The following is a 9666-nucleotide window of genomic DNA, read 5'->3' as shown; positions in this document are numbered from 1 at the left end:
CCCTCTGTCTTTCTCCTGGGTGTTTATGGATGGCAGAGTCGCAGAGATGGCCTGGGCTGGGAAATATAATGGCGGGAGCAGCCCCCCTGCAGCTGAGGACTGGTGGGGTTGAGTCTGTGTTGGGACGAGCCAGCAGGGGGGTGGTGACAGCTCTGGAAGAGGAGAGCCAGGAGATGGAGCTACGCAATGGGGGCCGATGTCTGACATGACCCCTCCCAGCATGGGCCCGGCAGGGAAGTAGGGAGCCCATCGCCAGAGCGAGGCTGGGGCGGTTGCCATGGTTTCCCTGTTGCCAACATTCCACCTCTGTTAGTTGGAGACTTATACACTAAACCTGTTGAAATAATAACCAAAGGAAAGCTACCTAATCGCATGGTAGACCCAACAGAAGGAATTATGCTTAGGTTATAATTGTGGATGTGCAAGTTTGTGAAACAGAGAATTATGTCTTTTATCCATCTCCATCCCTTTGGATTTCTGAACTGATGTCCGCGTGAAGTGATCATTATGAGTAATGAGCAGTTCCTCTTGTGTTGCCTCATAAATCTTGTCCTGTATTTGCACTAATAGATTCTCATAATGATTAACTGGCAGACTATTAAGAGCTTTTTAGAGTGTGTCATTGTTCGACAAGGAAAGTGATTTATTTCGCCATAATTGTGGAGTGAAAATCCTTGGCCTGTGTAGCTTCAGCTTTAAATGAAAATTATATTTGAGATGAAAAACTAAGGTCAGTTTGCAATATAAAACATAATGCACAAATTGGTAACCAAATAAGAAATGTAGCTTCTCAGATTTAGCTGGCTATTCATCATCATCATCACCATCATCAATTCTTTATGTAAGCCTTTGGAAAACACAAACACACTATTATTGGCTGGTTTAAATATCTATCAACATTCTGTAAAGAATCAAGTAAAAGTGTCCTTCAGATCAGGTCTTTTTGACAAAACTGCTGCAACACTGCAAGACAACTCTTGTCATGATGTCTCTTTATGTCCTTGTCATTGAGAAATTGAAGTATCTGTCATAAGAGACATAAGTGTGTCACCTGAGAACGTTTATACCATCTAATGTAACCAGCCTTTTACTGTTTGTTCCATGTCTTGCCTTTGACGCATATGACTCATGCCTCACAATGGCACCATGAAACTAAAAGAGTCATAAACTCTATTTACTTTCATAAATGACTCCAATCACCAATTACTGTCACTGACACAACTCATTTGTGACACATTTCTTACAGCCTTTAAGAAGATAGCATACAATCTCTTCCAGAGCTCCCCCATGTTCTCGTATCATAACATTATGACAAAAGGTTTTGTCGGTGGGAGTGTTTCCCAGTGTTCAGTGTGAGCTTGTGTTGTGCGAGGGTTCGTGTAGCGATTGTGTGTGATTCCTGTGGACCACAGACAGGAAGTTCCTCAGACACTTTCTCTCTATTCTCAGCGACTCTCTCAGACTCGGGGAGGCTTGATGGACATGACAGGAGTGCTCTTGTGTAACTGAAGCCTCCGAGTCAACACCCCCCGTAGACATGAAGTCTCTGGGGCTGACCTTCTCACTCTCTTTCTTTATGCCCTCTCTCTTCTATCCCCCTCTCTCTCCCTCCTCTCTCCCTCTCTCTCTCTCTCTCCTCCCTCTCTTTTTCTCCCATGACTGTGCACTCAATTTAGGAATGTGACCCAGGACTATTTTGCCCGTTGCATTGCATGCATTGGATGTCCACCTCGTCTCAACGGTCCCCCCCCCCCCCCCCCTCTCTCTCTCTCCTCTGCCCCCCGCCTCGACTTCATCCGTCCATGCGCTCCGCTGTGCTTTCTCTCCCCACACCCCGCGTACTTTTTCTTTTTTCGCACTCCTCCCTCTGCCCGGCCGTCCCTGCAGCTAACCTGTCACAAAGCCCCCACTGTGTCCCCTGCCTGTCCTTGGCTCCTTCAGGAGTAGCAGAGCGTGAATCGGGGAGGGAGGAGCCACTTATCTCCCCGGTCACCAACCTCCTCCTCCACCCCTCCCCCTCCTCCACCCCCACTCCTGCACACAGCACAATGGCCATGGCTCTTAATGTCGGACAATGATGCTGATCTGAGAGACTACTAGGCCCTGTGCAAACCCACCGACCCCCAACCCCCATCTGCCCCCCCCATCTCACTTCCCCACAGCAAACCCCCACCCCCACACTCCATCCACCCCCCCTTACCCCCCCGGCATCAAGCACCATGCATGAAAGAAACTCTAATGGTCCTTGTTAGCCACTCCAGCGGCCGCAGTGATCCCCCTTATCTTCTCATCAGTGTACCCAAGATGTCTGTGTGAATGTCGGAGAATCTAGGCAAGGGTCATGTTTTTATTCGCCCAATCGGCCGCAGTCTGATAAGACAATTTGTCAGGAGAAATCAGAGATGGCTATGGCCATTAGGGTTCCCTGTGTGATCCTGGAAACCTGAGGGAGGTTTTTAGAGAGAACCTGAGGGTTTTGTAGAGAAGAGCTCTTTTGGGGGTTCGGCCCTCTCCTCTCCGTTTATTCTCCCCAGAAGCATTCCCATTCCTCCCTGCAGGCTCAGGGAGCCACTTAAAGTCAAATGAGGGGAATTAGTGGTTGGGTTGATTTTTTTCCTCATGCCCCCCACGATTTGCCATTTACTAAAGTGCTTATTCTCCAGTCCTGTCCCTTTTCTTGTTCCAGTGACTCTGTAAACTGTCAAAGTAGTTTTTTGAGGGGGATTATCTAATAAACCAAAAAAACTAAATGAAAATAGTCTTTTCAAAAACATTTTGGTTTAGACTTCAAACTAAGTTCTACTACAGTTAACTCCAAATGTTGTGAACAGCAAAATCAGTGCATACAGAAAAAAAATGTTTTTACCAATGCTCCAGTCTTTCATATATTGTATGTGAGGAAAATGTCTACAAACCGCATTTGCACTCCGTCAACTTCCCTGTGGTCCAGACCCACCTTCACAGCCTGTGGCTTAATTCACTTTAATCTGGGGAGGCTGTTATGGTGAATTGCTCCTCGCCCAGCGCTGGCCCCCGATCAGTATGCGGCCCTAGCGGTGTTCCCCCTACTAGCACAAGTTCTAATCCAATCCCAGTACGTCCACATAGTCACCGAGGACTTTTGAATTTTACTCTCGCCCACCGAGCTGAGTTCTTAATCGACGGTTATTGCCTGGGATCAAATTTGCAGAGAGGAGCCAGGTCTTTAGTGATGTGATTAGGGTTGCCATAACCCAATAGGTTGCCAAAGCCTCTCTTTTATTTTGTGTCTTTCATTTTACAACGGAGCGATGGCATTTTAATTCTCATTCCTGCATTATGCTTTATTTATTTATCTGACCGATTCCTGCTAGCTTGGACTGAGATAATAGTTGATATTGGTCATTGACAATTCTATTATTGATCTCAGAGGAATTGTATGGGCTGTGTTTGAGCCTTAGATTCAGTTATAGGCGAACATCCTGTGGTTCATGGGGTCATGCACAGAGAATAACTGCATGTGATGGGAAAACATTTTTATAATTCAGTAACTGAGTCTGTTATCAGACTAGAAGAGCTCGACACCTTCGACAATGAAGCTGAGAAGAGTTTGGCTAAAAGAACGCCCATAATTCTGAGGAAAAGGTTTTTGCATAAAACATGACATAATCTTAATCTTAAAAGCCATTCCGTATTCACCCACATTAAGCATAATATTAAGCCATGAGCATATATGCACAAAATATACTGCTTGTATTACATAATTCTAAATATGATATGAACATTGTAGGGGAGAGCGGTAAATTGGGGACGGGTAAGTTATGAACATTGTAGGGGAGAGCATTAAGTTATGTACGGGTAAGTTATGAACATTGTAGCGGAGAGTGGTAAATTGGGGACGGGTAAGTTATGAACATTGTAGCGGAGAGTGGTAAATTGGGGACGGGTAAGTTATGAACATTGTAGCGGAGAGTGGTAAATTGGGGACGGGTAAGTTATGAACATTGTAGGGGAGAGCGGTGAATTGGGGACGGGTAAGTTATGAACATTGTAGGGGAGAGCATTAAGTTGGGTACGGGTAAGTTATGAACATTGTAGTAAGTTGTCACAATGCTGATTTCTCCAAAACTAAGGGCCCAATCTCAAAACTGAAATAGTTCTATTGTGTGACACCTCTGAGTCAACATGTTGTTTACCTTTAATCAAGATCACCTGATGCTGATCTTAACACAATTTCAACACTTTCCCCCCTCCAAAGTAAAACAATGACATACCACAGTTCATGCAATAAACTTGTTTGACTTTTGGTATTTAAGTTTTATCTTTTCTATGATTGGAGGTGTTAGTACTGTGTGTTAGTACTGGTGCTTTTACAGCAGTCTTAGGTTGACTTAGTAATTAGTTCATTAGTAGCTTGGGGCAAATTGTTACAGTGACCAGGGGGCACATTCTCGCATGTGTTGTGTTCGACTATTCCAAGCCCTTGCAGGATTCCTCCCCTGAGTCGGAGATGCAACTGGTCACTGAGTCAGCAGACATTTACTTTGGTTTATTGCAAAGAGGTTCAGTGTCTATGGGCAGAGAAAAGTAATGACCAGTGCAGAAAGGGAAGAAAGTGTCAAGTTTGGGAAAGAAAAAGAGGGCAACAAAGCATTAGATTAAACATACAGACAACTCATCATCATCAGACGAGAACAGGTGTTTCTGCCTTGTGTGAGTGGAACTCTTTTCAAACAGCCTGCCAAAGGAAAATGGCCCATGCTGCATGTAGGCTACCTAAGAGAAGGCCATTTATGTTTTGCTATAATTATGACTGAATAACACTGGCAGACCACAGGTCTTTGTCTGAGATTTAGTCTGTGATCCTTATTTTTACTGACAGGCATGATATGGCATAATATTTCAGAAAGGATTTATTTTTTTATGTTCACTTAAGGTGTTGAGTTCAGTTTCAGATACAGAATCAAAATAAATCTACATTTACAATGCATTCTTATTTGCTTAATGATTCAATGTGTCAACTTACTCAAGTTAAAGCAGAATAATTTTGCACTGAAATATTATATGACAATACAATAAATACAAAATATGTGACTTAAATCTTTCATTTGGTATAACATTTTCCCCATTATGATGTATCATTTATGATGTATCAGTCTTGACTGCATACTATGGTTTATATTATTCATATATTATGTGTTCAAAGATAACCATTCAGACAGAATGAAATTAGTCTGTCAGATCTGTCGCAACCTTTCTGTAGAACTGGTCAGAGATTACCTATCACTGATCTTCAGGGCACAGTGTCACTTCAATACGATAGGCATGGTTGTTTTTTAAATGTGTTTATTTGCAGATTTATGAATGTGAAAACAAAAATAAGAAAATGTTTCCTCCCCTCTGCTGTCTAAGTCTATGTAACCCCCTTAACCCCCAACTGCAACTTTGTTCTGAGAAACTTTCCTCATCATAAGAGCTCAGTGCCATGACGTATTGTCATTGTCACAGGGTCATAAGTGATGGCAGGGCATCAGTGTGAGAGAAAAATGGCATGTACAGCCATTCCCAGTCATGACAGGACAAAGTGCAGGGGCAAACTGGGTGGGAGTGAAAGAGACAGAGAGACTGAGAGAGAGAAAAAGAGAGGGAACAGACTGAGAGAGGGAGAGAGAGAGAGGGAGGGAGAAAGTGAGAGAGCAGGCCAAGAGACAGGGCAGAGACAGTCTTAACAAGCTAATGAAATATGTCAGTGTGTCATTTTCCGCCCCCTGCCTCAGCCGGGCCCAGTGAAAGGCCTCCTGCTGGGGGCGGCCATTGTTGAACCCCTGGATTAGTAGAAGTCCCGGGGGTCCTGCTCCACTCTGTCTCCATCCGTCACTGTCTCCAGCGAGCACTCTTTCACACTCCCCCACTCCTACCCCCTCTCTCACCCTGAACACACACACACACACATACACACACACACACACACACACACACATACACACAGACACATAAACACAAACACATACACAGATACGCAAACACATGCATACACATACACACACGCACACACACACACACTCCAAATACTCATAACCTTATACACTGTATGACCCTGCCAGCTCCAGGATGCCTTCCAAAATTGCATCCCACAAGCCAATCCATGGGGGACTGTAAATGTGAGCGGTCAGACACAGAAGGTGGGCACGGACGGAGCGCAGCCTGTCAGGTGGCCAATGGGGCATGCTCCGTGGCACAGCTTCTCCCTCGGAGAGGAATGAGGGACAGCCCTGGTGGGTCAAAGTTCCCGACACGGTCATTCAGGGAGTGGACTGGGGTGGTAATTAACTAGCTGATTGACAGGGATTTCATGGAGTCAGGCAAAGGGGAATGAGCTGTCTGTCCCGTGTCATATTCACAGGACCAGATGGAGGAAAGGGCAGGTCTTTCCCATCAGTGCTGTTTCAATGACAGGACAGGACCGCCGGTCTCCCATCTCGATGGATCACGATGATGTGATGTGATGCAGGCAGCCTGATGCGATTTGTTTCCATCAGAGAGGTGGATTGAAATGCTCGAATTCACTCGATCTGAAGCTGGGTAGCTCCATGCATGGCAAAATGAGAAAACAATAGGCATGTGTATCTGTCAATACATATTAGATTACTTTTTCAGACATATTTTTATTTGATTATTCATCTCCTGGTATTTACTATTCTGTTTTGCTTGTTCCCTTCTGTCTCTTTCTCTTTTTCTGATTGATGTATAGATAGGTTAGTATAGATTGATCTAAAGGGAAACATGTTATACAGATCTATATGTTTCAGGGGTGGTTATGTTTTTTTTCTTCTCTCGCTGCCCAGAATCTCCTCAGCGTTTTGATAAGAAGCTTACCCTGCGGAAAGATCTAGATCCTACATGCCGTTAATCTCGATCTGAATGCATGTTTGAAGAGAGGGATCTCGCCTGTTTTGAGAGGTACCATGGCTCTTTTTTGGATAACATGTTCACCTTTGAAGAACGCACTTAAAAGGGGAAAATCTGAGGAATTAAATGGTGTCTCTCCTCTTGATTCGGAAAAGCGTTTTTTTTTTCTCCGGCACCACAAAGAACCAGGGATCGTGTTGCGCTGGTGCATTCACTGGGCCACTTTGTTTTCAAATGGTTTTGTTAGTTGTGACACTGCAGACATCCAACACCTTCCAAGAATCTGAACAGTAAAAAGCTCTTGTTCTCGCACAGGTAACCCAGAAACAAGAGGGCCATGAGGGGGCCTGCGAGGGAGGCTGGAGGGCTCCCCCCTCTGGTCCCTGGTCCCTTGCTCTCCAGCCTCTTCCTGCAGGGCTCTCCTCCTGAAGCCCTAAGCTGCTTAGCCTTGGCAGGATCAACAGCCTTAGTGTCGATTAATACTCAACTTACTTGGTGCTTTTCCCTGTTCCACTCAACTAGCCCATTGACCTTTGACATAAGAGGATGTTATGCTCTTAAGGAGAGCGCACATGCAGTGCACCCGCTGAAGACGACACACAGATGGGGATGTGAGTGTGCGAGTGTATGTGTGTGCTCGCTTTCATGCGCACACATTTCGGCGACGCTTGCAAAGAAACACACAGACTCATAGGTTAACATACTCATTCACACCCCCCCCCCACACACACACACCCTCTTACTCAATGAGTTGAAAAGACAGAGGCTCTGCTGCCTACTCTCTCTCTCTCTGCACGTTCAGCAGATCTCAACGTGTCAAAAGATCATCCACTGAGAGTAACCTCTTTGACACCCCACACCCCCACCACCCCCTCTTCTCTTGCGTCTCTGTGTCCTGGGCCAGGGATGTCAAACGCGCAGATGTGGGCGTCAGAGGAGGGGACGGGCAAAAAAAGGGTTGCGCGCCACAGCCACCAGGAGCCAGGAGCCGGTGCACGGCGCGCAGGGACACAGAGGCACAGGGGGCCACGGCACAGGCAGGCAGGCACAGAAAGACTATCCGCTACATTAACCTTCCCCAGCACTGCCAGAGCCTTTCTGCACTCCTCTTTCAGCGGGACCCAGGGGAGGGTAACTCTGCGCTCGGGCCATTCTCCCGCACAACTTTGATTTCCTATTAGGTTCCTGCGGCGGAGGGGGACCTGGTCGTCTCACATTCGGCGGCAGGCCCTCGGCGGGACAATGGCCGGCCCCGGCCTGGATACAGCCCCTTTGTTATCCGTGCCATTTGTTGCCCTGTCTCTCTGGCAGCTAAAACCCCTCGCATCACATGCTCTTCCCCAAAGTGAACACTTACTCACCGGCAGCACCGGGGGTAAAGTCAGGAGAGAGAGAGAGGACCTGAGTGAGTGTCTGTGTGCCAGAGACAAAGCTCTCTGCTCTCCTTACCCCCTCCGCCCGTTCCCCCCCACCACCAGCCTGTCCACCCTGCCCACCCAAAGAAGAAAACCCGGTGGCAGTTTGAACTTTAGACACAAAGCAAATTCGCTGCTTGTTTTGTAATCTACTTTTCTTTCTTTCTTTCTTTTTTTTTTTTGCTTTTTCGTTTCAGTTGCTCGATTCCGTTCAAGAGCAGGGGAGTCTAGCTGGCGAGTCCACTGTGCCAGGCTCTCTTTTCAGGCTGAAAGCAAATGGCTGATTCTGCAGATAAAAATGACCAAGTCCAAGGGAATCGTTGAAATTCAAGTATATTTTGCCTGACCGTTCAAAACATAGTCAAACAAGAGTGGTGCCAAGACCGCACACAGTAGGGTTTGTTAGGTTTGACTGGGCCAACACCATTATGAGGAAAAGCCATGCAGTTGCCATAATATACGAGCAGCCCTTTTAAGAAGCCACTTTTTCCTATTCAGATGCACATCAAGTGAATGTGCAACAATGGGCAATGACTGTGGTGTTGACACACTGTCACATGGTATAGTTTTCACCTGTACTGCCTATGAAGGTTGTCAGTGCAGTTTTGACAGCAAGAGCCCCTTTCTGAGCTAGGAATAGGACGCCCAGCTCAAAAGGACGGCAGGAGGAGGAGGAAGGCCTTTTGTTTTGGCTCTTAGTGGAGCTCAGGCTGACAAGATCAAAGCCTCTTTTTGTGTGTGTGTGTGTGAGTGTGTGTGTGTGTGTGTATGTGTGTGTGTGTGTGTGTGTGTGTGTGTGTGTGTGTGTCTGCGTGTGTGTGGACCTCACCTTTGCCTCCCTGAGCTTCTGTCCCTGAAGACCCCACCAGGATCAATGGCGGTGGCCAGTAGTCCTTCATCTATTCCTCTCAAACCCCAGCATTCACAAACAGGTGTGTTTAGGTGGGCCTTAGGTAAGGTGAGGTTTTGATACATTTGATATAGTTGATGGATTTTCTCTTGCTGTCATGAGATAAGAGTGGCGGGATTCATTTGTTTTGAGGAAATCTCTTAACTGAGACCAAGACATGAGTAATGGCTTTGGTTTTCTGTACCTTAAAAAGATTTGGGATTTGCAACATTCAGAGCTGTATCTGCTTCCTTTAATTAAAACACACACACCAACACACACACACACACACACAAACACAGACACAGACACACACACACAATTACATCCTTTCACACACTGATAATACTGACACTGACAATATAGATACTGAGACAATCACCCAAGTGCTCAATCCATATCTTTAATGTCAGTAGTCCGTAATAAAGACTTCTGTGCAGTCTTTACAGGACACACACTTTGTAAACACCGAAA

Source organism: Clupea harengus, chromosome 7 (genome assembly GCF_900700415.2).
Source record: "Clupea harengus chromosome 7, Ch_v2.0.2, whole genome shotgun sequence".
Classification (NCBI taxonomy): domain Eukaryota; kingdom Metazoa; phylum Chordata; class Actinopteri; order Clupeiformes; family Clupeidae; genus Clupea; species Clupea harengus.
Note: the sequence above shows the minus strand (reverse complement) of the source record.